The sequence below is a fragment of the Heterocephalus glaber genome, unplaced genomic scaffold (assembly GCF_053883595.1).
Source record: "Heterocephalus glaber isolate CG9 unplaced genomic scaffold, H.glaber_assembly_v1.0 deba00001429, whole genome shotgun sequence".
Lineage (NCBI taxonomy): Eukaryota > Metazoa > Chordata > Mammalia > Rodentia > Bathyergidae > Heterocephalus > Heterocephalus glaber.
Window position 1 is genome coordinate 11,722,713 of NW_028258294.1, and position 25,188 is coordinate 11,747,900.

At 42.9% G+C, this 25,188-nt stretch overlaps 1 pseudogene; it reads left to right on the plus strand.

Annotated features, from left to right (window-relative positions):
• The first annotated feature begins 2,231 nt into the window (after window positions 1-2,231).
• LOC101708358 (V-type proton ATPase subunit e 1 pseudogene) lies at window positions 2,232-4,708 on the plus strand (annotated as a pseudogene).
• Window positions 4,709-25,188: the final 20,480 nt, after the last annotated feature.

Below are 25,188 nucleotides of genomic sequence, written 5' to 3' on the forward strand. Positions count from 1 at the left end.
TTTGAGTTGTCTAGTCATGACAAGACATAAACAAATCTCTTCACCACTGTTTGCATTTGAAAAAAATGGCATCTCTTCTGGCTGCTTTCTACTCAGCTCTATTGGCAGGTAGCCCAGACACCCTCTGTCCCCACTCTCCAAATGGATCTTTAGGAAATTGACCTTGAATACAACATGGAATTTTTAAAGGGAATAAATGCTTTCATTCCTTCTCTGGTTATATAGGTAGTTCTGGTCAAAGTAGATGAGAGTAAGGGTTTTGGGATAGCTGGCCAAGAGGTCAGATTCTGCTAGCATCAATTGAAAAGGACAGATCTCAGAAGTAGTGTCCAGATTAGAAGGACATTAAAAATGAGAGCTTGCTACAAAGACAAGATTATTTTTTCAAACATATATAGCTCTTAACATAGCAATTTCTTCTGATATGTACTCTGTATAGTGTAAGACAGGAACCAGATTTCTGTAACTTGGACAAGAGAAAGTTAGAGGGTTATGTTGTGGCAGGCTGATGTGGAACAGTGGCAGCGTTTTGTTACCATGAGCAAGGACATGGAGACTTACACATGGAGGACACTGGCCTCTACTTTCATTTGTCCTACACCAAGTTATGGGGCATAAGTTATAAAGCAGTGTCTTTTTTCACAATAAAAATGTTCAGACTTTACACTAATGAATCTTATTAGGCAGAGTGAGACAGTATAGATGATCTCGATTTACGATGTTCAAGGCACAATTTTTCAGTTTTCTGATGGTGTGAAAGCAATATGGATTCAGTAGAAACTGAACTTTGAATTTTGAATTTTGACTTTTCCCTGGTGTGTTACTTTCTTGCAATGCTGGACAGTGGCAGTGAGCAGCAGCTATCAGTCAGCTGCCTAATCACAAGGGGAAACTGTTCTGCAGTGTTCTGTGTTGCAAAGCCATCCAGGAGATTTAAGTGTATTAGATGCATTTTTGGCTTATAATATTTTCAATTTGCCATGGGTTTATTGAGATGTAACCCCTTCATAAGTCAAGGAACATGCATATTGCTTAATACATACTTATTGAATTGAATTATCACAATTCCATATTCATATTTTCATCACTATGATTTTATAATGTGAAATAGAGTCTCTTTGTAACATGACACACAGACATACAAAATCAGATACTGCTTACCACCCTCCACCTCAATATAATTTTGCACATGCACAAAGCCTTAGATGAAGGAAGGTTCAGGCTTCCTTCAAACCCCTTCTCACAGGGACCTCCTCCACATCCAGTAGGTAGAGAAGCAAATTGAGCCATGGCCACATAGTGCAGTATACACGAACCTATATAGTCAGCCCCTACTAGGCTCCAAATAACTGGAAGATGCTAACAAATCACCCTGAAAAGTGATGGGTTAATTTTACTCTTGCCTTCCCATCTTTAATAAAAAATTACTTATTTCTTCTTCTATGTAAATTTGGTTTAGTTAGAATTTTATCTTAGAATGTGAAAATAGATTGTGTAATATGAATGAAAAAGAAAGACATGAGAGGAGAAAATGAAACAAGAGAAGGAAGAAGAATAAGAGGAAGAAGAGGAGGAGGAGGGAGGGAGGAAAGAATAGCATGTATACGGGATAAGAAAGCAGTTTTAAGAAGTCAGATGGCTGTTCACAAATCAGGAGTCATATTTTAGCCATATGTAAAAATGAAAAGAGAACTGTGCAAATGTGTGCATGTGCGCACGTGTGTGTGTATGTTTCGGGGATGAACCCATCATATGGGTAGCCCTGAAACATGCCGGATCCATCACCTACAATGGAAACTCTAGCCATCTTAGAACTCCTTCCCTTGACCCTAACTAACCTCATGTGCATTATTGGGTTCTGTGACTACCTGCCTTAACCAGGTTTCCACCAAGACAAATCTGGAGACAAACTGTGCACAGTGGTTTATTTGATATTGGATCCAAGGAACAGTGAGAGGAATAGGAGAATGAATAGAGAAGGAGAGCAAGCCAAATAAAGTTATCTCACTGAGATTGTCACTGCTGCAAACTTTTGATCCTGAAGGATCTTTTGAGCAACTTGATGAAATGCATCAGAACTGTCTATGCAAGAGACTCCTGTCCACCACCATTCAAGCCTTGCTACAGAGACATTAGCCCCCTTATCTTTCTAGGGTGTGCATGAGACATTGCAGAGTAAATTGTTGGAGTGGTCCACACAGCAACATCAGAGAAGATTCTGGTCAAGAGACATGGGGTACATGGCTTATAGCCGAGGGAATGACCTCCCAGCTTGCACCTGCCCAGAGGTCATCGAGGTCTGTGCAGAAATGGTGACTGCAGCACTGGTCAGGGTAAAGGGTCTAGCAGGAAGGATTTGAAGTAATGCATAAGAGGTGACTTTCCCACTGACACTGCCCTAGTTTAGGGTATTTCTTGCCTGGACAATTATAGTAACCTCCTGAGCTGTACTGAACCTCTTTCCCTTCAAATTCATTATTCAGAAATTGCCCGAATCATCTTTCTAAAAACCTACCTGATTATGTCACTCTCTTCCTTAAAAGCTTTCTACTCCCTCAGTCCTTTCTTTTTTGTTCATTTCATTCCTTTGTACATTTCTGGACTATCTGAAGCTTTGGTATACAACAAGAGGTAGTTTTCAAAATGATAACTAAATAGCTCTCTGACCTCATTTGTCAAAGCAGGAATCTTTTAAACTAGGCCTGATGTTTCCAATTTGTGTAGTGCAGGGTCCTATGAAATTATTTCAAAAGATCCATAAATCAAGAAATTTCTAGCATGAATAAGTAATGTGATCTGAACATGTTGTAGGTTCACAAAATTTAACACACTTTTTCTTGGATATGCAAAGAAAGTGAAATCTCTTAATTTCACATGTAGATCTAGTCTAGTTTCTTTTATGATCATTCTCTGTCCCCCATCTAGTAGCCATCATAGATATTAGCTCATAGAAGAGGAGGTGCTCTTTCTCCTTTGGTCCTATTTGAGTGAGAGCCAAAAGGTAGTCCTGGGCGATATGCTAAAGACAAGGGCAAGGAACTAGTCTGCCTATCACTGACATGATCTCAAGTTTGGGGTATTGTCCATTTTTTTGATGAACTTACAAGGTGTCCTCTGATGAGAGAGCAGAACTGATCTTGAGTTTCTCTGTATTAGTCTTCTCTAGGACCAGGTCTCAGCAAACTTTAGGGGAGGGACATGCAATTCTTTTACTTAACAACTCAATTAAGCAACCCCAAATAGCAAAGTGCCTGCTGATTGCTTTTTTTTCTATCTTATTCTCATGCAAACGTGCCTCACTTTCTAGTCTTTCATGACAGCTCCTTAATTATTTGCCTTGATCATCCTTATCTTGTCCTTTCCCTGAAGCTCTGTCTTTAAATCTTTCCTATGTGGGCACTCTCTCCACCCTCTCTTGGGAAGATGTGTTCTTGGGGTGGAGTGGGGTGGAGATAGTGAGTTGCACATGAATTTACATAACAGAAAACACACCTCATCACTGTGAAATATTTAATTTTTTCCTCTGAAAATATTTGGCCCATTCTCACTTAAGAAACACATTCCTCAGTTAAAATAACACTGAGCCCATGAATTGCAAAGTAATAATGATGGTATTGTTTTGCTAAGGGAAGAGTATAAACTTCAATAGGACAGATTGTTGTTGTACATTAGCTGCTTTATCCAGAGTATTCAGGGCAACCCCCGACACTTAGCAGGATCAAATCTTTTTGAGACTTCTTTCTTTTTATTTATTTTTTAAACAAAAGACCTCCACCTGGCAGAGAAGAGTTCTATCTTTATTTTACCTAAATAATCCTTAGGTGAGGATTGGAGGCAGATAGACTTGTTTCAATTCTGCCAATGGGCTATAGTTTTTAAGGATAGCTTTGTGAAAATTATTAGAAGAAAGGTATCCTCACATGGTTTTTTACTTGTAAAAGGAATCAGAAGTCCATACTAGAACCTCTTTCATCCCAGAGGAAGTTGCCAATTTCATGTCATAGAATCAGTCATTGTCGACAGTTTGTTTTTAGTTTTACTGGTAACCATATACCCTGAATGTACTTGCACCTCTATTTCTTGTTATCACCATCTGGGGAGAATTATTGACTCTGTTATGAAAGACCAGGAAATGAATATTACCTCTCCACCTCTCATGCTTCCCTTTGCCTTGTCTCCTATATTTTCTCTCATTTTCCAGGTTTTTTTTAAATCTAAATTTTGGGAACTTTATCTTGACTTTATTTTTTTGGTATGTATTTTGTTCATCTGCTGTGTTTGTTGTATTATTCAGTTTACATAATGAATATCTTGTCTTGGAATTTTTAATTTTCAAGGGCTAGAGGGTGGGGCCAAAGTGAGGCAGCTAGGCAGAGGCTGGCAGTCACAGCATATCAGGGCCTCATTGTGCCTTTGATGGTGATGAGTTGTTCTGGGGCTTCATTGGCTTTGTTTGCCCTGGTTTGTTCCTAAAGGTCCCAACTGAGGAGTTATTATCTCCATGTTGGTGACCTGTTCAGTTTGCTACCTCTTTTGGTTGATTGCAATTCAGGCCCAACTCAACCCTCTATTCAGACCACAGTTTAAAAATGAAGGGCCTGGGATTTAGCTCAGTGACAGCATGCCTGCCTCTCAAGCGCAAGGTCCTGAGTTTGATCCCTGGTACCAAAAAACCCCCATCTGGTATCTGAAGTATCACTGGTCTTGAGGAAGATGTGGTGGACCGTGCCCAGTCTTTGAGGTCAAAAAGAAAATTCCTTCTAGATGCAAAAGCACCTCTGAATCTAGACTACCTTCTTTGACTTGCCTATTTTGGGCATTAGCTGTCTTACACTAAGTTCACACCATCTTTGAAGATCTTTTTCTACAATGTAGTATTTTTTCTGTCTTTTTTAACACTTTGATGAAAGATGTGCCTTCTTAACCTAAGCTGTGTTGGCTCTACAAAATGTATATGCACTCTTCTGAGGGAGAAGGTGATATTCTCCTGAGAACTCTGTTACTCTCACCTAGGGATCTGTGAACTTGAAGATAGCTGCTCCTGCCAGCTCACAACATAGGAATCAGCAATGTGTTGAAAAACTGCTGCAAGACAAATAAGATTCCAGTGGGGCAGTCAGCAGGAGATTGTGCTCAGAAGGATCTGTCCCAGTAGATTTGCACCAAGCTATATTTTCAGGATGAATTTCTTATATCTGCAATCTTTTGGAATAAATTATCTTTCTGCTTTCTAAGGAAAAAAATTACCAAGGGCTATTTCTTGGTTTTAACAGATTGTTTCTTTTTATATAGCATCCTGTTATTTAACTGATGTAATATCTTAAATCTCTGAGAATTATATTTTTAAAAAATTAAAGGTTCTTCAATGCTCCCTGAATTATCTGTTTCCTTTGTGATCAGTTGCTTGGTATTTTGGTCCATTTATATATATGCAATTGGTTTTCTTTCAGTATTTGTTGATAATTCTTTGTCTATATGTTTAAGTGAGCATTAGATCATTGGGTATACTTTCTCTGCACCTTTATAGATTCTAGAATTAAAAGTGTCAGGTAAAAGTGCCGAAGACCAAGACCAGACCAGGCCACAACAAGCCTTTATTAGGGGAATAGATCTGCCGGGCCGTCTCTGAACAAAGGAGAGACAAAAGCAACATGGCCGGGGCAGGGAGAGTCTTTTATAGAGACAGGGGTGTGGTTCATAGGGGCTGAGGCGGGGTTGAGTGAGGTAGTGATCAGGGAGTGGAGGAGCCCGTGACGTTACTAGGTGGTAGGAGGTGAGCGAGTATTAGGTTACTCTCTAGGTGGCAACAGGGGCATGCTGGGAAGAGGGGTTTGTTCTTTGGTGGGAGCAACCATCTTGACATGACGTCACACAGGGGAGGGGGCAAGGCACCATAGGAAGAGGGCAGCTACTATACATAATGGCTGCTGAGGTAGTGGAAGACCTATCAAAAAGGTGTTTATGGGATTTTTATAAATAGACAGGTTTTCCTGCAGAAGTTAATTAGGGACTTGCATGGAGGATGGCTTTACCTTTATAATGGAAATCTTGGATAGTTAGTACTGTATTTTACTCATGGGCAGAGTGGCCTTTCCTTTGAAACTTTTCAACTTTAACCTTCCTCCCTCAAAGGTACACTGTGCCTGCATGACATTTAAGAACTACTTAAAATCCCAGTCTTCTTTGATGCCTTCACCAGGAGGATTTTCCGGGAAGATCACATTTTCCTTAGACAATACTCTTCATTTTAGTGTCAATGGGTTATTTAGAGGAAGGGAAAGTAGATGTGAGCATTACGTCTGACATCATGTTCTACTTTTGACTCTATATAGATGTTATGGTGATTAATAAAACATATTTGTTCAAAATCTTAACGGAATATGTAGTAGGTTTTGCTGTAATGTGTTTTCTCAATCAAGGGATGATAAACCTACAAATATTTTCAACTAGGGTGAAAATATTGTTAAAATTGTTGGGAAGATCTGTCTTAACTGTTCTGTCTTAAACACTGGGTCATGATGTGTGCATACTCAATCCCTTCACGTTGTCCTCTTTACTTGGAATACCCATCTAACCTCTAGTGATTGCAAGATTCTATCATCTTCAAGGACTAGCTTAATGATCATTTTCTTTGTGATGTTTCATTTCACTCTCTAAGATTTCTTCATTATTCCCTGAGGACTATGTCCATCCCTAAGAAATTACCATGTTATATAATAGTTGCTTGCACTCTCCTTCATTGCATTCCAGTCTTATTTTTTAAATCTACCCAACACAGAATGAATATGTGTCAACTTATATTGAATTATGGATCACTCTTATGATTTGTAGTGGTTGTCACAACAAAAGGGTGTAAAAGATTGTCTTTTACTTTACCTCTGTGAAGACTTTGAGAGGTAGACCAGTGTCCATATCATCATTCCTAATGCTTTTTTTAGAAGTCATATAGGAGAAAGTTGCTGCTTATATATGTCTGCTATGCTTATTTGTTTTCCTTACACTTATAAAGGCTACCAAAGAAAGAATTAGAGACTCTTTTTCAAGATCTTTAACAGAAATGGAGAAGAAAATGTAAACAATACTCACTGAATGCAAGAATTATGGAGGTGCGAAGGGAATTTTAAAAAATTATTTTGAAGTTTTCTTAAAGTAGGTCTTGTGTTTACTATTGCCTTTGTGTCATTCATTCATTTGTTTACTTGATAAGTATTTATTGAATGCCTAACATGTGTTAGGCATGTGTCAGACCTTGAGAAAATGCTGCACATGGTAGACAAGGGCCCTGCCCTAAGGCAGCTTGTACCCTCCTGAGCATCCCACCAGTTAACAACTGATTCATGGAGAAGTTACCCTAAAGGCATGCCAATAGGCAATTAGTCAATAGAATTTGTTGTATATTTCTCTTGTATTCACCCCAATGCTAGGCTTTGTAGGTAGTTTAGAAGTAAGATACATTTTATCATAAGAAATTGAGATTTCAAATTCATTAGAGCCCTGTACAAAATGACACAAAAAATAAGTTAGATGTTTTGTAATGCAAGGGTATTAATAGTTTAGCGGGAGTCCTAAGGTTCAGTTTGTTTGGAAGTGCTATATATGGGAATATTGGAGGTCTTTGAATGACTCCCTAGAGCCCTTTTCTTCTCTCTCAACCTGCAGTGCTTAGCATACAGATTTGTCTGAAGAAATAGTTTAAAAATTTTTTTGAATAGTTGAAAACCTGTACAACTGCGTGTAGATATAAGACCGTAGCAAATTGTTACAGGAAGTGATAATAAACTTGAGACATGAAAGATAAGGAAAAAATGGCTTGTCATGGGTAGAAGAGGATTCTCGGTGCAGTGAAAACATATGTAAAGGCCTGGAGGCAGCAAAGATCATGGATTTGAAGGACTTACTTTCTGCAGCAAGGCAGAAGCATAAAAAAGGCAGTCTGGGGTAGCATGGATGAAGCTGGAAAGATAGGAGCTAAATTATGTAAGGTTTTGTTACCCTGATGGTGTTGTATAATGTGGAAGCCAGCCAATGGTTCTTCGTCTAAAGCCCAATCATGATGTGACTCTCTGACTGTGATGTGTTATAAACTCTTTTTCAATTTTAGGTTTTGCTAACATACACCTTTATACACACCCACCCAAACAAACACACAGGTATATAAGTGAGCACTTGACATGATTACTTGTGGGTTGATTATAAAGTCCTCCAATGACAAAAAGTGGGCAATTCAGGAGTGGGTGGTTACTTTGTTTTAACTTTGAAATGTCAACCAAAGGGTAAACCAACCATGTCTTAAGAGAAAGTGAATCTATTGAAGAGGGCAGATAGTTAAGCATGAAGACAAAGCTCAAGAAAAGAATATTATGGAAAATAAGGACTCAGTATAAAAAAATACCCTTTGTGTGATTCTGCTTCAGTGTACAGTGAGTTCTATTCTTGTATCTGTCATAGGAGGAACCTAGATAGGACCTCATCTACCTCTTCTAGTTGTACAAAAGTGAGATGAGCTAACCTATTTCTTTTTGCAAAACAACAGAGCTTGCCTGGGAGAGTATATTAACAGGCCAATTACAGCTGCATACTTACATATGCAGATAGCCTTCAATTACTGGAATGGAGAGCAATGAGGAAGTAAAAGAAGCCTAACAACAGATAATCCAAAGTCATTGAATCTTGGCTTTTGAATGAATTGTATTGTTTTCTTGCAGCAGATTTGTGTTCCTAATTATGCCTTGCTTAAGTTAATATTAAAATGAGTTTGCATTCCCAGAGAAAGCACACACCAGCTGGGTAAAGAAAAGAGAGGGCCCAAAAACTCGCTGAGTGATGAGATGGGGCAGTCATAAGGGAAGCAGCCTAGGACTGATATTTGCCATAATCATCAAGAGTAGCTCCTCCAACTCCTCCCAACCCCTACAATATGCTATCAGTACACATATACACATGAAAATTTGTTACTGCTAAATGAGGAACCAAATAAAAACAGGTACAAATTTATTTATGACACAAAAATTATTTCTTGTTTAGGATCATCCTGTATTTCAAAATCTAAATTATCTTTGTTAGACTATGGGATGAAGAAGGGAATGGATCACATTTAAAAGTTGCACAACCTCAGCGGAATTTAAGCTTTAATTATCATTTAACCTAAGAAAGCTCTGCCAGTACTATAACAGTAAGTCCCTTCAGAACCGTAATTAAATTTCTGCCTGTGGGTTGTGTGGGTAAATCCTGTAAGAGGGGAGAATCAATTATATGAACATTTAAGTGAACTATAAAATTCATGGTTTCTTCTGGAGACAAGAGTTCCTAAGGGTTAGTGGAGGATTCTAGGATCATGTCAAAAGAAAAATTTACCATGTTCTCTAGAAATAATGAGGATTGATTGCTGTGCCTGGGAATGAGGGCTCTGAGAAAGTGGATTCATAATCACAAAATTTAAGCTAAGAGTTATAGGCTATTAGAGTTCAAAGATCCTGATAGAAATAAGAGCTGAGATACACTAACCGTTTACTTTGGGCTCTGCTTAATCGCAAGCAACTCTGAACACTTTATCCAGCATTCCCTCTTGGACATGAGGAAACTGGGGCCCATAGGGGTGACAAGACTCAGCCCAGCTACAGGACTAGGAAGGGTCAGAGGCAGAACTGGAACCCAAGACTCCTAAATCCTAACTCCTAATCTAGGGCTTTCCTCCTGCATCAGACTTCCTTTCAGTTAGCTGGCAGAGCCTATCAATTGATCATACCTCATACCTGCAGGCTCTTTTTTAAAAAAATCAGATAAATGTTCTGGGTACGCTGGGAAAAGCTCAGACTTTAGACTCCAACTTTTATTTGATCACTTGCTTCTTACTTATAAGAGTATGACTTCTTGGTCTCTCCATGGCTCACATTCCTCTGCTCCTTCTTGGAATAAAGTCCATCTCCCTAGCTTGCTCTGTGATGCCATCCAGGGTGACTCCAGGCTGTACAAATCTCGCTATCTTTGGCTTGTGCCAGTCCTTACTTCTCACACTGAACTCCAGGTGTCCTGCATGCGTTTTCCACATCCTTGAAGTGTTGTGCCTTCTTCCACTCTGGGGCTGCTCATGTCCCTTTTCTAAGTCACTTCCCGGGTCTCAGCCTCAGGGTCATTTTCTGAGGGAAGTCTTCGTGGCTTCTCAAAATGAGTCACTCCCTCTGTTGCATCTTCTCACAGCGTCCTCCCTTGCCCTTTGTACCTCTTATTGTTGCCATAATTCATCCATCACTTTTGTAAGTGTTTGAGATTCCTTTACCAGAATGGAAGCTCAGCAAGGGTAGAGACAGGAGCTTCATTGCTCGCTCCAGTATTTCAAGTGCTGAGGTACATAGGAGGCCCTTTCAATATCATCCGAGTGAATGAATCCATCTCAAGTGTCAATTTTTTCTTTTAGAAAGTGGATTTAAGAAACACAGGGCACTGTCAGTGTTGAATGGCTTATTAACTTATCCAGCTCAGCCCTGGCAGTACAGAACTCAATAAATGTGAATTCCATTTCTGTATTCCCCCTTTCTTCTAGGCCAATGTCCCTTAGGCACCATGCCTGCTGAAACACCTAAAACCTGGAATTATGTTCTGGTTAGTTATGATACAAAGTATATGTATGCCTTCCAAGTCCTTGGATGTTGGTTGCCCACTGATGGCGTACTTGGCAACTCTTCATGAACCAGTGTACTTGACAAAGCAGGGCACCTTGCTCCCCAGCTGGACAAGAAATCATCACATACTCCAGGCATCCTTCTCTCAGGGTCAGAGCCTTACACTCATCCCCTTCCTGGTATGGAACAGATAGAGCTGACTGCTGCTCTTTCAGCTGCAGTTGGAAGCAGGTGGCTGTCAGGTGTCTGTCCCTCAACCCAAATAAGCAGGCTGCTCAGATCTGCGCTTATGGGAAATTCAGACCAGCTTTCCCTGGGAAGGAAACTGCTTTCTTTCCCTTCCCACAGGCTGGAGCTCAGACTCCCTGCCAACAGGGTACTCACTCATTTCCTTCCCTTCTCAGCAGGCTGTCCTCCCGTCCTACCCTCACTGTAGTTTTGAAAACATCACAGAGATTGGAGGAGAGGGAAGACGAAATGGCTACTACAGAGCTTGAGCCATAATTCCCCCACTTTGGTAATACAAGGGCAGGAAAGGTGGAGCACGTACAGAGATGTAGACAACAGAGAGGGTATGTCATAAGCCCTTTAGGAACAGGCTATGGATGGGTCAAGTCTGGGTTTCCAGTAAAGGGAAAGGGAAATTGTACTGTAAGGCAATAAAGTTGCTGTTTAAGAGCATGGGGATGGAACTTAGACTTGGAACCAAGACTTGCCACGTATTATCTGTGTGGCCTTATGTAATTTCTTCACCTTTAAAAAACTTTTCTCATCCATAAAATGGGCCTGGTTTAAGAACTGATCTGTAGGGCAGGGATTGGCAAACAGTTCCTGAAAAGGATCAGTTAGTAAATATTTTAGCTTTGTGGCACATACACTGTTTGTTACACAGTCTTTTCTGTTTGTTTTAACAGTTTTAAAAATGTACAAACTGTTCATAGAATGAAGGCTGTACAAAAATAGGCCAAGGGGCCAAATTTGACAATCCGTTTAGAATTAGAAGATTAAGTGAGATAGTATGTTTAAAATAGTTATATTGATCCTAAAACAGCAAATTCTCAATAAACAGTGGCTATGATGACCTGAGGGTGTTGCTTAGTGGTAGAGTACTTGCCTAGCAAGTATGAGGCCCTGGGTTCAATCCCAATACTGGGAGAAAGTCTGTGAACAATGGCTATGCTACTTCATCCACGGTGACTGTATAGAAGGCTAACTAAAAACACAACGGGAGCTTCAGTCTTACATGCACCAGCAGTCCTCACACACACACACATGCACACACACACACACACGCATGCACACACATGCATATACACACACATGCACACACAGCAGAACAGCCATATTAAAAAGGAAGATGTAGCTAATACAAGTTAGAACCATTAATATGATCCTCATTATTTAACTTGAAGCATCAGAACAACTGCACAAGATCACAGGGATAGGGAAATGGACATTTCTGAGTTCTGGGCATGGGCCAGGGCTTGGTCATGGCCCTCTCCAGTGTTATCTCTCAGCACTGATAGGTGAGTTTCATCATCCCTCTTCCAGAAGAGAAGAGGAGCAGAGGCCCAGGGAAAGTGGCTACAATACTTCTGGAAACCAGGTCTGTCAGCCAGGGCCTCATACTGTGCAGCCTGCCCAGCTGTGCTTAGGGGCCTCTAACTCCACATTCATCCACTTTGTGATACACACCCACCTGCATCATCTCTGTTCTGGGGTACATGGCTGCCTCCTGGTTGAAATTTTAGTGAGTGGTCCAAAGTCTTTTCCTAATTCTACACCTTTAATTTAAAACACTCCAATTTGATGATGTCACAATTTAATATAAAATCTCCAAATTTTCATATAGAATCTTTCCTATCATCCACAGAATAAAGTTCAAACATTTTGGATCATATTCAAGGCATACCAAAGCTTCCCAATGGGTGTGTCAGATATGCTGAGATGCCAATCCTGCCATAAGAAGCCTAATTCACCCTCCTGTTTTGTGCTACAAATATGATCATTATTCTACACAGGGCTTAATCTGAAGTGACGTGGGAAACACTGTCTTTTACAGCCTGCTGCTGATGTACCATTCCTACCTTATCTTCCTCAACTGTTCCAAGGCCCATAGTCTGCTTGCTCTTCTGTATAAATTCTGTACTTTTTCTAACCTCTACACTTTGCTCATGTGGTTCTTTCTGCCTAGAAGTCATGTTCACCGTTCTGACCACTTCTAGACAGTTTATAAACTCTTTAAAAGAAAAACCCAAAAGTTACCTCACTTCAGTAGCAATTTATCTTTTCTTCTTTTTTTATTAGTACATGTTTGCATTACATAATGATTACATTCCTTGTGCGGAATTGGTACATGTACATAACACATTTTAAATCTTTTTTCATCACCTTTTCCTCCCCTCCCTCCTTCCTTCCCTCTCTTCCTTCCCTTCCTCCATCTCTTGATCCCGTTCCCATTTGAATAAAATCTATCAATCTATTTTCTGTTATCTGTCTTTTATTTTGCTGTATTTATATTTTGAGATTTTCATATATGAAAAACCATGAAGTATTTAAGCTTGTGTATCTGATCTATTTCACTGAGCATTATGTTCTCAAGGTGGAACCATTTTCTTGCAAATGACTCAAGTGTATCCTTCTTTATGGCAGAGTAGCACTCCATTGTGTATAAATATCACATTTCCTTTGTCCATTCATCTGTTGATAGACATATAGGCTACTTCAAAGATGTAGCTATTATGAATTGTGCTGCTATAAATATTGGTATGCATATATCACTGTAATATGATGTCTGTAACTGTTTCAGGGTGATATCTAGAAAGGGAATAGCTGGGTTAAATCATATCAAAAAATCTTCTGTCAGCAAAAGAAACAAACAACAGAATAAAGCGGCAACCTACAAAATGGGAAAAAATTTTATCAGCTTTTCCTCAGAGGAGTAATATCTAAAATGTATAGAGAACTCAAAAAAAATAGCATCCCCCCAAAATAAAAGACCCAATCCAAAGCCAGGCAACAGAAATGAATACACATTTCTTAGAAGTACAAATGATCAATAAATACATGGAAAAATGTTCAACATTACTGGCCATTAGAGAAATGCAAATTATCTTTTATCTTACTCCAGAAAGAATGGTAATAATCAAGAAATCAATGACAAATGCCGGGGAGGCTCTGGGGAGAAAAAGAAACCCTACATTGTTGGTAGGAATATAAACTAATGCAACCACTGTGGAGATCAGTATGGAGATTACTAAAAAAAACCTCCAAAACTAGCAATTTATCTTTTTGATGGCACATGTCTTCTGTTCCATTGTCATAGTGAAAGGACCAAGTGCTGAGTCTGGCACATAGTAGGGCTCAGCTGGCCAGCCTATCTGCTTTTCCAGCTCTAGCTATGCAATCTTAGGGAAATTACTTAAATTAGTGGTGCTTAGGCACTTTAGAATTGTCTGAAGAGATTTTGTTGTTGTTGTTTTGTTCTATTTGTTAATAAATATCCTGATAAGTGGGCCATAGCCCAGGCCAATTAAGTCTGAACCGCTAGAGGGTGGGTCCTAGGTGTCAAAACTCCCCAGGTTATTCCACTATGCAGCCAGAGTCAAGAGCCATTGTTTAAAACAATCTGAACTTTGTTTCCAAGGTTGCTTTGAAAATTAAAAGCAATGTTTGCATATGCTTGGCAAAGTGCCTGGTGCATGGTGAGTGTGCACTGTTAATTATCGTATTCTATTTTACCCTGGCTTTGCACTTCATTGGCACCAAGTCTTGCACGTAGTAGGTACTGTCAGGTAAAAGTGCCGAAGACCAAGACCAGACCAGGCCACAACAAGCCTTTATTAGGGGAATAGATCTGCCGGGCTGTCTCTGAACAAAGGAGAGACAAAAGCAATATGGCTGGGGCAGGGAGAGTCTTTTATAGAGACTGGGGTGGGGCTTGTAGGGGCTGAGGTGGGGTTGAGTGAGGTAGTGATCAGGGAGTGGAGGAGCCGGTGACGTCACTAGGTGGTAGGGGGTGAGCGAGTATTAGGTTACTCTCTAGGTGGGATCAGGGGCATGCTGGGAGGAAGGGTTTATTCTTTGGTGGGAGCAACCATCTTGGCATGACATCACCCAGGGGAGGGGCAAGGCACCATAGGAAGAGGGCAGCTACTATACATAATAGCTGCTGAGGTAGTGGAAGACCTATCATTCCAGGCTTTTGTTTTATGACAGTTGGGTGAAGGTCTCTTCTTCTGGAGCTGCTTCCTGCTGACCAGGGGCGAAGATTGGGGCTAGACCTGGATCTGATGAGGCCTATGGCAAGTGGGGACCTCTTCTATTTGTCGTACTGGCTGGTACCCTGCCATGATGAATTCCGTGACTGTCTGGTTGGTGAATGCCCTCATTCGTTCCTGCAAGAAATTTTGAAAACAGCGAACCAGACAGGGTCCGAAGAGTAAGATAAGGCAGATGGTGACCAATGGTCCTATCAGAGGAAGGAGCCAGGGCAGCCAACTACTTAGGGAAAAGAGATTTTCATTTACCAAATTGTTCATGCGTTGATCAATGTTTGAGGCCCTTTTAGTGAGCCTTTTTGCTGTATCTCGTACTAAACCCGATTGATTTGTATAAAAACAACATTCCTCTCCTAGGAAAAGACATATACCACCCTTCTCTGCTGTAAGGAGATCTAGTCCCCTCCTATTTTGGAGAGTGACAGCCGCTAAGGAATCTAGTTGGTTCTGTAAAGTTGTGATTGATCTAGCTATTTCTTTAAGGCTGTCACTTAGCTCTTTAGAGAGAGTTTGGAATTGAGTTAGTGAGGTAGCTAGGCCCCCTACTCCTGTCCCTAAAGCAGCAGTGATGCCTAGTCCTACAAGTAAGGGTATTAATTGGACAGCTCGTTTGTGTCTGACCTGTGTTTTTGTTGGCACTGATAAAGTTTGATTGTTGGGGGCTATATCAATGTTAGGGCTGAGGTAAACTAGAGTGCAAGTCCCTGTCCAGTTAGTTGGCAGGCACAGGTGGGCCGAAGTTCCACAAAGGAAGAAGATCCCTTGACTGGGTAAACAGAATTGGTTGTGTATGTCGAAAAGATGTGTGAGTTTGTTATTCTCCATTTCCCATATTCCTAGTGTTCCTGCCAGCACAGCACCTGTTAAGGGTTGAAAAGGTCTTTGGCGTGAAATTTGTTGGGCATTGTTGGTCTTATTTTCCCATTGGAGGAAGAATCTCCTGGTATCTACCAGAAGCCATTCTGGAGAATGGTTAAATGTTGGAATAAGGAGGCATTCTGAGACTGAGGGGGCTGTGTTGCAAGGAGTCCAGGGATGTATAGTCATGCAGGGCATATGTCGACCATTGCAAAACCCAGAATCTTTGTTGAGAAGACCCTGTGTCATAATTTTTGGAGCCCCAGTGAAGCGGACAGGCTGAACAAAGGGGGCATTTTGGGTGACCTTGTAGTTAGTATGACCTGATGGGGCCTGTAATTGTAATGTGTAATTACACTTCCAAGAGGGAAGGTGTCCCAACACGGAGCCCATGGACAAGTTACGCTGAAAACAAAGTGGGGCCTGAAAGCTCAAGATGATGTTACCAGCTATAGGTCCGAGTATAGGCTTTTCCTTACTCTCATATAGAGACAGGTTAGCCATGTAAGATTGAAGGAGTTGGGCTGCACGACCTGTTTGTGTTCTTCTTGTCATATCAGTGATGCGAAAGTTGGTGAGGGACTGTTTATTAAATAACTGTAAAGGGCTTCCCATCTTATATTGAGGATGGTAAGTAAGACTGGTTGTAGCCCAGACTTTTGCAGGTACCGGGATGGCTGTATAAGAAGCAGTGGATAGGGACATACAGAGCCAACAGTTACTGGCTAGAGATGGGTTGAATTGATTTAATAGAGAGTGGGTTAGCTGGAGCATGTTATCTAGATAGTGTGGAAGTGAGGAGTGAGTCAATTGGAGGTCATTGTATATGTGTGTAGGGTTGACGGGTAAGGGTGGGGCCATGGAAACTGCATGTAGAGGAAAGAGGAAGATGGAGATGAGGGCACTTAGGAGAATTGTGATGTGGACCCCGTAGTGTATGATGGAATGGCGAAGAGTCTTGTCAAAGGGAAGGAGAGAGGAGTGAAGAAACATTTTGTGTATTTGTGAGGACAAATAAGAATACTGGGAAGGGTGATAATTAGGTAATAGGTTACTGTGAGAGAAGAAAACTTGTGAGGGAGCCCTAATGACAGCTGTTAGTTACCCTTGATAAATTACTGTAGACAACCAATAATACTAATGAGGGTAATGATGAGGTAGTATATTGCTGCCAGAATACATTTGTCTATGGTTTTCCAGTCTCTTGGGGCAGTGGCAGTAAGCCCAATCCCAAAGAGAAGGCCCGAAAGAATTAATAAGAGAAGGCTGAGGATATCTGTAGGTGACCCTGTGTATATGGAATCACAATACCCCATGGGTCCCCTAACAAAGGGGAATGTCTTGAGGCAGAGGAAGGTGTGTGTACAAACAGCAAATGAGGAGAAAAGAAAAGAGCTCTATCTCAAAACATGAAAAATCAGCTAGTGTTCCCTGTAACCAGAGGTCTGTTACCCACTGGAGGATTGTCTCAGGGATGTCGTCCTGTGGGGAGCACCAAGCGACGTTTTCCAGAGCACACTCAAGGAAGGCCCAAAACTGCTGCTGTAAGAGGATGTGCATCCGTATTACCTAGGAAAGTCAATTGGATTTTGAGCCGATAAAGTTAGAGATGTCAATGAGAGAGAGAGGTTAACTTTCCTCTGGAATCTGTGTGAGAGTACGGAATAATCTGAGTTTAGTAGGTCCTGTGAAAATAGAGGAGTATCTGGCAGTGTTAGATTGTTGCTCAGGCTGTTTTATCTGGGAATCTGGAGGAGCCTTTTTTATCCTGGAAAGATGGAACCAGGGGACTCTTTCCTGGAGTTTTACCGCAGTAGGAGTTATTAATGAAACAGTGAAAGGTCCCTCCCAATGTGGCTGGAGGGGTCTTGGGGACAGGGTCTTGAGATATACCTGGTCACCTGGAGAAAGAGGAGGAGGATGTAGAATACCTGATGAGTCCGGAAAGGGGAGAGTTTGGTTAGCCAGAGTTTGAAGGAGACGACGGGCATAGTTAAGTGTTGGGATATAATCAGCAAGTGCTGGTGATGGGTCTGGTAAGTTAGAAAACAAGAGAGGTCGTCCATACATCAACTCAAAGGGGGTTAAATTTAATGGTTTTCGTGGTGTCGAGCGAAGCCTCATGAGAGCTAAAGGGAGGAGGGTAATCCAATTTTGTTTGAGCTCTATTGGGAGTTTAGTTAGCTGAATTTTAATTAACCCATTGGCTCGTTCTACCTTGCCTGATGATTGAGGTTGATATGGGATGTGTAGTTTCCACTGTATATTGAGTGTCTCTGTTACCTGTCGGGTGATCTGAGAGATGAAGGCAGGTCCATTGTCTGATTGAATGGAACGTGGAAGGCCAAATCGAGGAATGATTTCTGTTAGGAGCACATGAACTACAGCAGCTGCTCCTTCTGACCTGCAGGGAAAGGCCTCTATCCACCCCGTGAAAGTATCTACCAAGGTTAGGAGATATTTAACCTTTTTTACAGGTGGCATATGTGTGAAATCAATTTGCCAATCTTCTCCTGGTAGTTGTCCCCTGGACTGGTGAGTCTTTGTGTGTGTTTGAAAGCCACCTTGGGGACTGGTGGTTGAGCAAATGGGACAGGCCTGTGTTATTGTCTGTGTGTGTGATGCTAAGGATGGGTGGTATAGAAAAGGCCTGAGAAGGTGCAGGAGGGGTTGGGTTCCTATATGGAGTGAGTTATGTATGTCAGTGAGGAGAGGAATTATTTGATCATCAGGTATGACGTGGTGTCCCCGATATAGAAGCCAATCATTTCTTAGTGTAGCACCCTTTTTCATGTATTTGGACTTTTCCTGAGGAGAGTAGTTAGGTTTTAAGGGTGGAATGATTAACAACTGGTTTTGGCTTTGGGGAACACATTGTTGTGCCATATTGCAGGCAGTTTGATCTGCTCTGTTGTTTCCCTGAGCTATAGGAGAGGAAGATGATTGATGTCCTTTACAATGAATGACCCCCACTTGTGTTGGGAGGGTGGCCGCTTGGAGAAGGGCATGTATTAGACGTCCATTAATAATGGGTGTCCCTTTTGTGGTCATAAAGCCTCTTTCTCTCCAAGTGGAGTTATGAGAGTGTAGGATGTGGTATGCATATTTGGAGTCAGTATAAATATTGCCTCGCCTGTTGTGAGCTAGAGTAAGAGCTTGGATGAGTGCAATTAATTCTGCTTGTTGAGAGGTAGTGTTGTGTGGGAGTGTGTTAGCCTCAATGGTCTGTGTGAAAGAAACTATTGCATATCCTGCCCCCTTCTGGCCAGGCACATGGCTGGAAATTGAGCTGCCATCAATAAACCATGTGAATTCTGGGTCTGAGATAGCCTCTGAGGAGACATTAGGGAGAGAGGAAAGGAGGTTTTCAATTGTTTCTGTGTACGAGTGGGAGAGTGTCTGAATAGGCTCAGGAAGGAGAGTGGCTGGGTTAAGGGAGGGGCAGGACTGAAGAGAGAAAGACGGGTTTTCTATAAAAGTGGTATGGAAGAGCTGTAGCCTAGAGGGGGACAGGTGTGAGAGGCTATAATGAGTGAGTAAGTCCTGTAGGCGGTGGGGTGACTTCACTGTCGTTGGTTGGCCAAAGGTAAGTTTGGAACTTTCTTGGGCTAAGAGGGAAGCGGCTGCCAGAGCACATAAACATGTAGGCCAGCCTCGGACTGTGTAATCAAGCTGTTTAGACAGGTAGGCAACTGGAACAAAGTGTGATCCTATGTTTTGTCCCAGAACTCCCAAAGCCAATCCTGTTCGTTCAGTGACATACAGAATGAATGGCTTTTGAAGATCTGGGAGAGCCAGTGCTGGGGCAGAGAGGATAGCAGCCTGAAGCCTGAGAAATGGTCCCTTGATAGAAGTATTATTTATAGGTTCATTTGGGTCTCCCTTGGAAGCATCATACAGGGGTTTAGCAAGTAGACTGAAGTTTGCTATCCATAAGCGGAGAAAGCCTGCGAGCCCCAGGAAAGACAGGATCTCAGCCTTGGAGGAGGGGATGGGGAGGTCCCGAATAAGTTGTTTACGGTCCAAGGTGATCTCTCGTTGCTGATATGAGATCTTAACCCCAAGGTATTGTACTGTGAGTTGGGAGAGTTGGGCCTTGTCCCTAGAGACTCGGTACCCCTTTTTATATAAGAAATTAAGTAATGAGGCCGTGTGTTGTCAAGAGAGTGTGAAGGTGGGGCTGCACAAAAGTAAGTCATCTACATATTGGAGCAGCTTAGAGGGAGACAGGTTTAACTTTAAGAGGTCAGTAGCCAAGGCCTGTCCAAAGAGGTGTGGACTATCCCGGAAACCCTGTGGAAGAACTGTCCAAGTAAGTTGTTGAGAGTGTCCTGTATCAGGGTCAGTCCATGTGAAAGCAAAAAGATTTTGTGAGTTGGGGTGTAGGGGGATGGTGAAAAAGGCATCTTTGAGGTCTAGAACCGTGAAATAACATGAAGAGGAGGGGATATGGGACAGTAATGTGTAGGGGTTGGGAACAACAGGGTGTAAAGGAAGTACGGCAGAATTGATGGCTCTTAAGTCTTGTACTAATCTGTAGGAACCATTTGTTTTTAAAACTGGAAGGATAGGAGTGTTGTAGGGGGAGTGAGTTGGTCTGAGAAGTCCCTTGTTGAGTAGACTGGTAATTACAGACTTTAATCCTTTTAAATGTTTTAATGCTAAAGGGTATTGGGGAACATTTGGAAATTGAGTGATATCTTTGAGAGAGATCTGAATGGGAGGGTGATGTTTAGCCACAGAAGGGGTAGAGGTGTCCCAGACTGAGGGGTCAATATAAAGCTCCCTAGGAGAAGGTGAAGTTAGATTGGGAGTTGAATCTGTCAGGGGGGCAGCCAGGAGCAGCAGAATACTGGTAGGGTCTAAATTGGCTGAGTGAAGGGTGAGTGAAGCCCTAAATTTAGTTAAAATATCTCTCCCCAAGATGGGGGTAGGGCAGCTAGGAATAACCAAGAAACTATGTGAAAATGTACTGCCCAGCAGAGAACAAGCTAGGGGTGGTGTACTTAGTGGGCTTGAGTGTATTCCCTGAACTCCCACAATAGTTACCGTGGAGGGATGTGTAGGACCTGAGTACTGTGGTAAGGCCGAATAGGTAGCCCCCGTATCAAGTAAAAATGAAATAGGCCTACCTGAGACGCTGACAGTTACCCTGGGCTCATTGAGAGTGATGGCCGTGGGGGCTGTAGATGACCCTGGGCACCGTCAATCCTCCATCGCCAGGCCGATGAGCTCTGACAGAGACGTCTCCACACCTGCTGACTGGGTTTGAGGAGGGGATGGCCTCTTACCTCTTTGGCGAAGGGGACAGTCAACCCTCCAGTGACCCGTCTGCTTGCAGTCGGGACAAGGGCCAGGCGGTGGCTTGGGATTGGGACATTCTCTAGCCCAGTGTCCAGTCTGATTACACTTAAAACAGGCCCCAGGAGGCCCATCACGAGTAAATGTCCTTTTGCAGGACGGTGGTTTACCCTGTAGGGCTGCTGCCAGCATCTGGTAATTGGCCACTTTTTGTTGTTTTGCTTGTTCCTCACGGTGATTGAACACCTTAAAAGCAACATTGAGGAGCTCAGTTTGTGTGGCCTGGGGGCCCTCCTCAACCCTTTTTAGTTTTCTCCTGATGTCAGGGGCAGACTGTGAAATAAAATGGGTGTTAATAACAATCGTGCCTGCCTGAGAGGTGGGATCAATTTTGGTATATTTTTGAAGAGCATCAGCCAACCTAGAAAGAAACTGTGCTGGATTTTCTTGGGGTCCCTGAGTTATTTCCCTAATTTTATCAAAATTAACTGTCTTTTGTGAAATTTTCTTTAAGCCTTCTCCGAGACAAACAATCATGTAGTCTCGGAGATCTCTGCCTGGGTCTCCATCCTGGTAAGTCCAATCAGGTTGAGTATCTGGCACTGCCTGGGTACCCACTAGTTTAGTTGGATCTGTGGCATGAAAATCATCTGCTGCTGCCTGGGCTGCCCTCCAGACCCTCTGGCGTTCCTCTGGGGAGAGAGTAGTTGAAAGAATTGTATAAATATCTCGCCAGGTCATATCATAAGACTGAGTAAGGTAGCGAAATTCTTTGATATAAACATCGGGATCAGAGAAAAAGGAGCCTAGGCGTTTTTCAATTTGAGAAAGGTCAGAGAAAGAGAAGGGAACATGTACTCTAACAATGCCCTCAGTCCCGGCTACCTCTCGGAGGGGCATCTGTGTGGCCAGGGCTAAAGGTGGAAGGGTGGGATAGCGAGAACGGGTGTGGGGTGGGGAGATGTGAGGTGTAGGGGATGGGGTAGGAGGAGGTAAAGGAGGGTCACAAGATGGCGGAGGAGGGTCACAAGATGGCGGGGGAGAAGAAGGAGACAAAGGAGAGGTACAAGATGGCGGAGGAGGAGGGTCACAAGATGGCGGAGGAGAAGGGCCATGTGGTGAGGTGGAAGGAGACAAAGAAGAGGTACAAGATGGTGGAGGAGAAGAAGCACGGGATGAGGCATAAGAAGAATTTGGGGGTTTATAAGGTGGGGGAAGTGTTAGTGGTGAGTGATCAGCTGGATCAAATGAGTCAGAATCAGAAAGAGTGGAATCGGGAAGGATGGACTGTGAGGCTTGGGCTAGGAGTACTTGAGAAGGAGAACAGGATTGACAGAGGGAGGGCCGAGAGCGTAGGTAGAAAAAGGCTTGTATGTAGGGGATTTCTGACCATTTGCCATTGCGCTGACAGAAGTTGTGTAAATTCTGTAGTATATTAAAATCAAAAGTGCCATTTTCAGGCCATTGAAACCCATTATCTAATTTATACTGAGGCCAAACCTGATTACAATAGAAAACAAGTCTTTTTGGCTTAAAGTCTGGTCCCAACAATCCGAGGGGTTTAAGTTGTGCCAGGAGGCAGCCCAGAGGCGTTGAGGGAAGGGGTTTGGATTGTTGGGCTCCCATGTTAGGGTGGGTGAGGAGGAGATAGCCCCCTGGGAGAGGGACAAAGGGGAGAAGCGTCCTTGTCTCCTTTGACAATCTCCGAGTTAGTCTCCCAGAGGGAGAGAACGAGAGGGGCCGGGCCGATGGGACGTCTCTCAGGGGCACGGTCCTGGGCCCAGGGCCCGTGGGGGTTTCTCTGACCAAGCGCTTGGATTTCTGAGAAGTCCCCAAAGGGAGAGAAAATGAGACAGAGAACCCAACGAGAGGGAGGCTGAACTGCCTACTCACCCAGAGATTGGTGACCGGTGTGGATGTGTAGTGTCAGCAATGGCAAAGGTAGAAAGCCCCGGCAGGTCCTGGCAACGGCAGATAGGGTTGGTCCGATGGAGATGGCCAAAAAGGCCAATCAACCCCGTCCTGCGGGGGATCATCCGTTAATGGACCATCTACCATCCGAGTCACGGCACCAGAAATGTCAGGTAAAAGTGCCGAAGACCAAGACCAGACCAGGCCACAACAAGCCTTTATTAGGGGAATAGATCTGCCGGGCTGTCTCTGAACAAAGGAGAGACAAAAGCAATATGGCTGGGGCAGGGAGAGTCTTTTATAGAGACTGGGGTGGGGCTTGTAGGGGCTGAGGTGGGGTTGAGTGAGGTAGTGATCAGGGAGTGGAGGAGCCGGTGACGTCACTAGGTGGTAGGGGGTGAGCGAGTATTAGGTTACTCTCTAGGTGGGACCAGGGGCATGCTGGGAGGAAGGGTTTATTCTTTGGTGGGAGCAACCATCTTGGCATGACATCACCCAGGGGAGGGGCAAGGCACCATAGGAAGAGGGCAGCTACTATACATAATAGCTGCTGAGGTAGTGGAAGACCTATCAGGTACCAAATAAATGTGGGTTGAATGAACAAGTACAGCTTAGGGAGGCCTAAGGGGAAGCCCTAGCAGGCTGCGGCACAGAGCTTGTTTCCATGGGGAGGGGAAGGCTTCCTGGGACAGAGGCTTGGAGGTGTCAGAGGGACAAGTAGTTCATCTGGGTGCAGACCATAGGGGAGGGGGACATGGGATGAACACTGTCTTTCTTGGATTAAAAAACAAGAATAAAATAAATAAAAGTTGATCTGCTTTTTACTGTCACCATGCATGGGAAATTCTGAACACAACCGGCGATAAACTGCTTCTTACAGGCACACACTTCTTTCACCCCTGCCCCCTCAGCTTTACCTTGGTACACCACTGGCCTGGAGCCCAGCAAGAAGGGACTGAAGAGTTCTTATAGTCAGCACTATTAATGAGCTAAATGGCTTGAAAAAGAAACAAGGGAGCTGTAAATTACATTTATAAATTAAGTCATATAAAGCTGGACTAAGTAATTAAACTGTGCCCCCATAATTAAATACTTGTCTAGCATTTGGGCCTTGAGATTTCTTTCTGCTGTAACAAACTAGCTTTGACCTCAAAATGGTTGGTGATGTGTGCTGTGGACTGATGACTTATACCAAGGTCTTGGGGCAAGGTGGAGCCAAGGTCACAGTTTAAACAGAAAGGTCCTTGAGGGATAACCACAGATGTGGTCACAGGGAAGTGATATACAGAGAAGCTATGACTGGAAAGAAGGTCCTAGGTCCTCGTGAACATAGGAGCAGCATTAGCACCCTGGATTAGTGAATGGAGGCCAAGAAATGGCACTCTTAGGTCTCAGGCCCAGCAAAGAGAGAGCCTTTGTATTTTGGGCTCCAGAAGAACCTTCCCTCTTCATTTCCTATCCTCACTTTTGGCTGCCTCATCTAGAGCCTCAGGGTCGATATACAGTTTTTAAACACAATCTCCTTTTTCATCTCTCTGCCCTTGTCAATCCTCACATGCCCTTTCCTCCTCCTTTCCTTAGCTGGCCACTTACTCCTTCAAGACTACGCTCTGATTTGCCTCCTGGCACCAGTTTCTGATCCATTCAGACAGGTAGTCAGCCTTCCTCAGGCTCCCGCAGTTGCACTATGGAACAGACCCTCTGCAGTTAGTTTCCTGTAAGGTCCTGGGCACCAAGGCCCCAGTTTTTATTCCTTAAGCTGCCTGGCAGAAGGGAAGGTGCTTCTGCTGAGTAGGCGAGTTAATAAATGAAGAGTAGTTTCATGACAAAGGGGAGGTGGGATTGTCCTTATTTTTCAGATAGAAGCACTAGGTTGTAAGATATTGAGGTCAGGCACTATCTCTTATTCAGGAGAAACACTCAGCAGGGTGCTCAGCAAATGGACTCACTCTAAGAATATTTACTGGATGAATAGGAGATAATTAAAAGTACATACACTTAGGCATGAATTCCCCTCATTCTGCCTCCCCACTCCCCCAAAGAATAAGAATACATTGTTTGCTGACTGTTTTAGTAAAACTATGGGAAGACCAAGAGATGTACGCCAGATCTAAGATCCAAATGGGTTTTTTGAGGGTGTAGGGGGAAGAAACAGGAGGTAAAGATGTGGGAGCCCAGGCAGCTCAGGCAGTCCAGGCATGGGAATTTAGGGGAAAGAG